Source organism: Colobus angolensis, unplaced genomic scaffold (assembly GCF_000951035.1).
Source record: "Colobus angolensis palliatus isolate OR3802 unplaced genomic scaffold, Cang.pa_1.0 Scaffold1, whole genome shotgun sequence".
NCBI lineage: Eukaryota > Metazoa > Chordata > Mammalia > Primates > Cercopithecidae > Colobus > Colobus angolensis.
Window position 1 is genome coordinate 9,926,635 of NW_012110918.1, and position 8,214 is coordinate 9,934,848.

The window sequence follows — 8,214 nt, forward strand, 5'->3', positions numbered from 1 at the left end:
AAAAAAAAAAAAAAAAAAAGAGGAACGGGCAGAAGAAAGAGCTGAGAACAAAGAAGCAGGAGGGAAACCGGAGAGCTGGCATAGAGGAAGTGATGAGGGGAGGCCTCACAGAGGGGCATGAGGTGGTCCACACCAGCAAACCACCCCAGGTAGAACTAGGGCTAGAGAGCACAAGCGACTGGGCGAAAGGTCTTAGCCTTTGCCTGGCTCTCAAGGGAGAGGTTCGTCCTCCTGTGGAGGAGGGAAAGAAAAGCTGACCAGGGAGAAATGTTTGAAGTTTGTGCTTGACAGCCTGGCACAGCCTCTTCCAGGACTCCCTCAAACTCTGGATGCCCTGTGGTGACCCAGAGCCCCACACCCTGACTCCACAGTCTCCCGGGTCTCAGCCAGAGTGGGAGGAGAGCAATCTCATTCCACCTCCCCTGCGATTCCTGGCAGTTGCCCCATCCCTCTCCAGCATTCCCATCTCCACCGTTCCCGGCAGATGTGCTGTGCCGTGGGGGCTTTTCAGGCAGGATAGAGGTGCCTTGTCAGAGAAGCAGAAGGTGCTAGTCACCCAGGGCTTATAAGGATGTGGGGTCTTCCCAAAATGCCTTAAAAGAGCTTCTGGCCAGGCGCAGTGGCTCATGCCTATAATCCTAGCATTTTGGGGGTCCAGATAAGGAGGATCACTTGAGCCCAGGAATTCGGAACCAGCCCGGAAAAGGTGGTGAAACCCTGTCTCTACTAAAGATACAAAAATTAGCTGAGCAGGGTGGCATGCACCTGTGGTCCTGGCTACTTGGGAGGCTGAGGTGGGAGGATCAATTGAGCTAGGAGGTCGAGGCTGCAGTGATTGCACCACTGTACTCCAGCCTGAGGGACAGAGTGACACTCTGTCTCAAAAAATAAATAAAACATTAAAAAAAAAAAAAAAAGGCGGGGGTCGGGTGTGGTGGCTCAAACCTGTAATCCCAGCACTTTGGGAGGCCAAGGCAGGTGAATCACTGGAGGCCAGAAATTCGAGACCAGCCTGGCCAACATGGTGAAACCCCATCTTTACTAAAAATACAAAAATAAGCTGAGCATGATGGCGGGCATCTGTAGTTCTAGCTCAGTAGGAGGCTGAGGCATGAGAATTGCTTGAACCGTGGAGATGGAGGTTATAGGAAGCCAAGGTCGCACCACTGCACTCCAACCTGGGGGACAGAGCGACACTCTGTCTCAAAAAAAAAAGTTTCAATCTTTCCAAAGTCTCCTTTTCCAGTTGACCCCAGAAATGCACTCAGATATGGCTCCTGCTCTGTCTTCCACTCTCCTATTTTGCTTTCTTTGGGCATGGATTATGAATGACTTTTTTTCATTCTGGTGCCCCCTATTTCCCAAGAAAAGTCACACCTGCATGAGTGGAGCATGTCCCTTGGCAAGTACAGCTGCCTCTGGTTAGTCAAATATTGCTCAGAGTTTTAGAAAAAGAGAGGGCAAGGGGCCTTGGGGAGGGCTCAGCAGGACTGACCCTAGGACTACAGTTCCAGAAAGAATGCAAGGGAGTTTGGGCGCGGTGGCTCACGCCTGTAATCCAGCACTTTGGGAGGCCAAGGTGGGTGGATCACCTGAGATCAGGAGTTCAATACCAGCCTGGCCAACATGGTGAAACCCCATCTCTACTAAAAGTACAAAAATTAGCCAGGCATGGTGGCGCATGCCTGTAATCCCAGTTACTCGGGAGGCTGAGGCAGGACAATCACTTGAACCAGGGAGGCGGAGGTTGCAGTGAGCCGAGTTCATGCCAGTGCACTCCCCAGCCTGGGCGAAAGAGCAAAACTCCATCTCAAAACAAAACAAAAAAACAAGAATACAGGGAAGACTTGCCCTGGGGTGGCAGAATGGCAGAGAGAGATCTGGTCTGCATTAGCAAAAGTGCAACTAGTGTTACTTAACTGCTAGCAACATGAGGGCTTGGTGGGCTTGCCACTGATGTGATGAATTCCATCCTGGGAAGCTTTTACAAACGAGGCCCTCCCACAAGAACTGTGACTATGAAGATGAATAGAATGAGGTCTCCACTTTCTAGGCACTCGCAGTCCTGGAAGGAAGCTGGTGAGGCAGGCAGACGCTTTGGGAAGGGGTGCCACAGCAGCGAGCCGGCAGAACGTGCTGCCTGCACCTCACTCCGGCAAACCACGTGCAGCTTGTTTTCAGCATTGGTGGAAAGAGCAGATGGTTCCTACCAAATGTTATTGTATTGCACATTATGAGCCAAGCAAAGTTAAGTCTAAAAAAGTGACTAACGAATCTCTCATGCAGGATTCCAAATAATTTACGTAGATACTCTGCCTTCAAGAAAGTAGCGTAGGGCTGGGTGTGGTGGCTCACACCTGTAATACCAGCACTTTGGGAGGCCAAGGTGGGCGAATTGCTTGAGCTCAGGAGTTTGAGCCCAGCCTGAGCAACATGGCAAGACCCTGTCTCTACAAAAAGTACAAAAAAATAGCCAGGTGTGGTGATGTACACCTGTGGTCCCAGCTACTCGGGGGGCTGAGGTGAAAGGATCACTTGAGCTGGGGTGGGGCAGAAGTTGCAGTGAGGTGAGATTGCACCACTGCACTCTAGCCTGGGTGACAGAGGGAGACCGTGTCTCAAAAAAAAAAAAAAAAAAAAAAAAAAAAAAAAAAAAAAAAAGAAAAGAAAAGAAAGGTAAAAAAAAGGCGGGGGGCAGGGGCTCACACCTATAATCCCAGCACCTTGGGAGGCCAAGGCAGGAGGATCGCTTGCGCCTAGGAGTTGGAGATCAGCTTGGGCAACATAGGGATGACACAGGGCAGGCAAGGCCCAAATTGAGGCTTGGCCCAGGAGGGTTCTTGGCTTTGCCCAGGAAAGAATTCAAGGGTGAGCCGGTGGTACAGGAAAACTGCTTGACTGAGGTGACAGTGCTACAGCTCATGACTGCTCCTGCAGAGCAGGGCTACCCGTAGGCAGTGTGCAGAGACTAGCAGCTCAGAAGCAGTTTTGCAGTCATATTTATGCCCATTTTTAATTACATGCAAATTAAGAGGTGGATCATGCGGACATTTCTAGAAAAAGGGTGGTAACTTTCAGGTCATTGGGTCATTGCCATGGAAGGAATGGATAACTTCCGGGTGTTGCCATGGCAATGGTAAACTGACATGGCACACTGGTGTATGTGTCTTTTTTTTTTTTTTTTTTTTTGAGACGGAGTCTCGCTCTGCCGCCCAGGCTGGAGTGCAGTGGCCGGATCTCAGCTCACTGCAAGCTCCGCCTCCCGGGTTTATGCCATTCTCCTGCCTCAGCCTCCCGAGTAGCTGGGACTACAGGCGTCCGCCACGTCGCCCGGCTAGTTTTTTGTATTTTTTAGTAGAGACGGGGTTTCACCGTGTTAGCCAGGATGGTCTCAATCTCCTGACCTCGTGATCCGCCCATCTCGGCCTCCCAAAGTGCTGGGATTACAGGCTTGAGCCACCGCGCCCGGCCTGGTGTATGTGTTTTATGGAGAGCTGCTTCTGCCTGTTTCTTGTTTTAGCTAGTCCTCAGTCTGGTCTGGTGTCTGAGCCCTGCCTCCAGAATCAAGTCCTGCCTCTTAACTGTGGCTACAAAAAATGAAAAAAAGTTAGCCGAGCATGGATATGTGCAGCTGTGTTGCCAGCTACGTGGGAGGCTGAGGAGGGAGGCTCTCTTGAGTCCTGGAGGTCGAGCCTGCAGTAGTCATGATTATACCACTGTACCCCAGCCTGGATGACAGAGCAAGACCAAAAGCAATGTGAATGAACTTAATACCACTGAACTATACACTAAAAAATGGTTAAGATGGTAAATTTTATGTGTAGTTCACCACACACACCGAGGAACTGATGGGAGCCAGAATGGATCAGGAGAGATTGGTGGGACTAAAGGGGGACACAGCAGTGCAATGGGTTGTGGCAGTGCCTGGGGATGTCCAGGGCCAGGGGTGGCTCTCAGCAAAGAATTTCTGTTGCCAATTATGCTGTGATTTGGGTGAAGATCTGAGAGACACCGCAATTGTTTTCAAACCAGGTCCTTGTGAATACTCCTAATTATATGACCTCATGCTGAGGCAGGCCTGCCAAGGGGTGACTGTTTGGCCAGTGAACAGAGCTGCCCTCTGTGGTCGGCGGCCTGCAGCCTTCTGGGTGAGGGTGGGGGTGGGGAGCCTATACGAAATTGTTGGATAATACGGTAAAGGTGGCTGCAGTTTCCGTTCAACTTTTCCTATTTCCCCTTCTAACCCATTTTCCCACCCACAAAATAATGGGTCTTCAGAAAGCCCTCGACTCCCCAGGGCTGGAGGTGGAGTGGAAAGGGTTGCATTATGACTGCAACCCCAGCCAGCCACTGCCTCATCATGGAGTGGATCGTTTCCTACTCTTGGAGATTTTGGGTCCGATTCACCTCTGACCACACAAAGTCATTTCAGTGGGGCTTTTAGGAGCTCCTCCACCCAGCCCCCATCAGGACCCTCAGCACCCACCCGTAAGAGTTCTTTGTCCCGAGAAACTGGTGGGAGCCAGAATGGATCAGGAGAGGTTGGTGGCAGCAGTCATTTAGGGGCTTGTCTTTCGTTAGTGTGGCCTTGCAAGGTGCTGTCTCGTTGGGAATTTCCTTGTACCTGCCCCACTAAAGGCAGATGGGGAGTGGTGACAACACATTTATGGAGAAGTTGGGAAGTGGGGGAGAAATGTTTGCTTCCTGCCTCTTCTTTCACAGATCCCAAACCCGCTGAGGGCTTCCCATGGAAAGCTGTCTGGGCCCCCCAGCCTGCCTCTCTTGGGACCCCCCACAGACTGGCCCCGGCTGACCTTTGCAAATTCCTCTCTCATTTTTCCCCTGCAGGGACTCTCAACCCCAGCCAGACTGATCCACCCACCATCCTCGCAAAGTGCCTTTCTCCCATGACAGCCGCCCCTTCCTTCCTTGCTCACGCCATGCCCTCCCCCAATCTGGAACGCCCTCCCCACTCCTCTTCCCTGCAACTCATAACCGTTTTTCAAGGCCCAGTTCCAACCCCAATCCCACTTCTTGGATGACGCACTCCTCTTCTGTCCCAGTCCAAATTTCCAATGTCAGCGTCTGAACTCCGGATAACCTCATTCCCCGAGCTGCCTTCATTCAGGCACCAGTAGCTCTGGAAGGGGCTGGACACGCCCCTGTGTTGTCTCTCACTTAATCCTCCCCATTATCTAATAAGCACCGCCACTGTCCTGCCACTTTGCAGATGAGGATAGCTGAGTCTTAGAAAAGGAAAGGAATTTGCCCGGGGTCATGAGATTAGTAGGTAGCCAAACTGGGATTCAAATTCATTTTTTTCTAGCCCCAAATTCCCTTGTTTTAATTTACATGATCTCAATTGCCTTAACTCCCTGAGAAACATGACTCGTTTCATTCATTCATTCATCTATCCATTCATTCAGTGAACACAGTACATTCCGTGCCAACCACCCAGCTAAGCTGTAAAAATCCCCAGCTTCGGCCGGGCGCGGTGGCTCAAGCCTGTAATTCCAGCACTTTGGGAGGCCGAGACGGGTGGATCACGAGGTCAGGAGATCGAGACCATCCTGGCTAACACAGTGAAACCCCGTCTCTACTAAAAATACAAAAACTAGCCGGGCGAGGTGGCGGGCGCCTGTGGTCCCAGCTACTTGGGAGGCTGAGGCAGGAGAATGGCGTAAACCCGGAAGGCGGAGCTTGCAGTGAGCTGAGATCCGGCCACTGCACTCCAATCCGGGCGACAGAGCGAGACTCCGCCTCAAAAAAAAAAAAAAAAAAAAATCCCCAGCTTCTACTCCCAAGGAGTTTCCATTCTGGTGGTGCAGGAAGGTGTGTTACAAAAAGTGCAGGAAGGATGGTAGCAGAGGGGAGGGTGGGGTTACACTTCCCACTGAATGGATGCGGAAACTGAAGGAAGGCGTGACAACACACTCTGCCAAGATCGTAAGCCGAGCCCGCCATAACCACCCAGGGACCAGGGCTTCCCAAGCACTGACTATTCTTACTTGCATTTTCTGGGTACCTTGCTCGATGGCAAATGCATACAAACGTAGGTTTGGATAAGCGCCTTGGCAACGCCCCTACAAATGCTGATGATCATTACTGGTATGTTACCAACTTATTGGTTAATTCTTCTCCTAACTCCGGAGACCTCCAAAAAGAAGACGGACGTGCTGCGCTTCCGACGTGGCAGAACGGGAGTCACGTGCTCCGGGGTCCTTCCGCGTTGCCCCGCGCGGCCAGAGCCAGGCCGGGTTGCCAAGCAACCGGTAAACGCCGCCGTTTGAGGAGCACTGGAGCCGGGACCGTGGATTGGGCGCTTTCCCAGAGACCCAGAAGCAGGAGGAGCGGACCCAGGGTAAGGGGCGGGCGCCAGGAGGACGTCGGAGGCTAAAGACTAGAGTGGAGAGTGACAGTGGGAGACTTCTAGGGTAATAATCACCAAGAGTGCCAAAAATTCCTCTTGGGGGGCTTCCTTCTGGGATAGCTCTGCCGTATGGTGGCTGTCAGGACTAGCGCTCCTAGTGCTCTCTGTCCCCTTAATTCTCACTGCCCTGGATCCGCCCCAAGTCGCAGGACCCTGCAGCCTCTGAACACCCTGCCTCATACCCTCCTACCCGCCCAGGTCCTGATACAGTCCATGTCCTGGAGTGGACTGGAGACCTCTGAAGGATTTACAGCTGAATGGATGGGAAAAAAACAGCCTTGGGCTAGGGTGATGGGAAGATGGGCCCTTTAAGAGGAGAGCTTTCTGCTCAGGATAGCGGGAGGTAAATTAACAGTATCGCACACCTGCTAGGTGGCAGGTGTTTCAAGTGCTTTCTTTCATTTCTTCCTCAACCTTGGAGCTGGCGTTCTCATATGATCGAGGTCACACAGTCGGGGAGTTCCTCCGGAGCGTGTGCGGTTCCTCCTTTCTGTTCAAGGTCAAGGTTTACTGCATTCTCTTGAACCACAGAAGTGCGTCTTCTCCGGGCTTTCAGACCCTACGTGTTTTCCTCTCGAATCCTTGGTTTCAAATCCTTTGCTTGTTTGTCACGGTCAGCAGAGAAGGAACAGGGGAGAGAGCTGTAGAGAGAAGCCTGGTAGGCGCTGGTATCACAGTCACTAATGCAGAAGGTGACAGGAGTCTTGGGCCCCTTCTGTGTGCCAGGCTGTGGGGACTGGAGTAAATAAAAGACCACAGTCTTTCGGTCAAGGAGACCACAAGGTAGTGATGAAGGCGGGTAGACACTGACTCCCATCGCTCTCCAATTCTGGGGACCTCTTCCCACCTCGTCCTGCCCGCAACCTTCACCTTCCTTGGGGTGCTCAGCCATGCTTAGTGTTACCCTGGGAGAAAACAAATGGGGGCTTTCTAGGGAGGTCTGCCTCTTTTGAGGGTACAGTGGGTCCCTCAGGACCCTGGAATTCCAGAAAGTGCACAAGGCCATAAGAAAGGGAAGGAAAGCCCGGTGCGGTTTTCATGCCTGTAATCCCAGTGCTTTGAGAGGCCCAGGCAGATGGATCACTTAAGGTCAGGAGTTTGAGAACAGCCTGACCAACATGGTGAAACCCCATCTCTACTAAAAAGACAAAAATTCTGGCCAGGTGCAGTGGCTCACGCCTATAGTCCCAGCTACGCGGCAGGTGGAGGCAGGAGAATTGCTTGAACCTGGGAGGCGGAGGTTGCAGTGAGCTGAGACCCGGCCACTGCACTCCAGCCCAGGCGTCAGAGCAAGACTCTGTCTCAAAAAAAAAAAAAAAAAAGTACATATACTGTACACATCTATACGAAGTGTCCCATGTTGGGGGAGTGGGGCGAGGTCATGGGAGCTGGTCCACTTTCTCCGCAGACCAGCCTCCCCGCAGGCTCACGGGCTTGGCCAGCACAGGGACCCCTGCAGCTGGCTCTTGTCTTCTGTAGAGCGAGGGAAGGTAACAGTTTAGTTCCCACCCATGGTGGGCAGAGGTCAGCAGAGGTCAGAGGCATGGAGATGGCCACCACTTGGCTAGGAAATCCCTGTGCCTGGTGCTGGTGCCAGCATACAGTCTGCTTTGCTGTCTTCTTTCTACCTTTTTCTTCTGGGACAGTGACTCAGGATCTTTGGCTGAGGCCTTGTCTTGAGACAGAGACTTGCTCTGTCGCCCAGGCTGGAATGTAGTGGCACAATCTTGGCTCACTGCAACCTCTGCCTTTGGGGTTCAAGCAATTTTCCTGCCTCAGCCTCC

General features: G+C 52.2%; 1 protein-coding gene across 1 annotated transcript in view; it reads left to right on the forward strand.

The window, feature by feature from the left end:
* Nucleotides 1–6,314: 6,314 nt before the first annotated feature.
* DNAI2 (dynein, axonemal, intermediate chain 2) overlaps nt 6,315–8,214 on the forward strand; it is a 49,404-nt gene continuing 47,504 nt past the window's right edge. The window contains exons 1-2 of the mRNA XM_011937212.1: nt 6,315–6,361; nt 6,629–6,881. The gene's annotated coding sequence lies outside the window, so the exon portion shown is untranslated. The remainder of the gene's footprint in view (nt 6,362–6,628; nt 6,882–8,214) is intronic.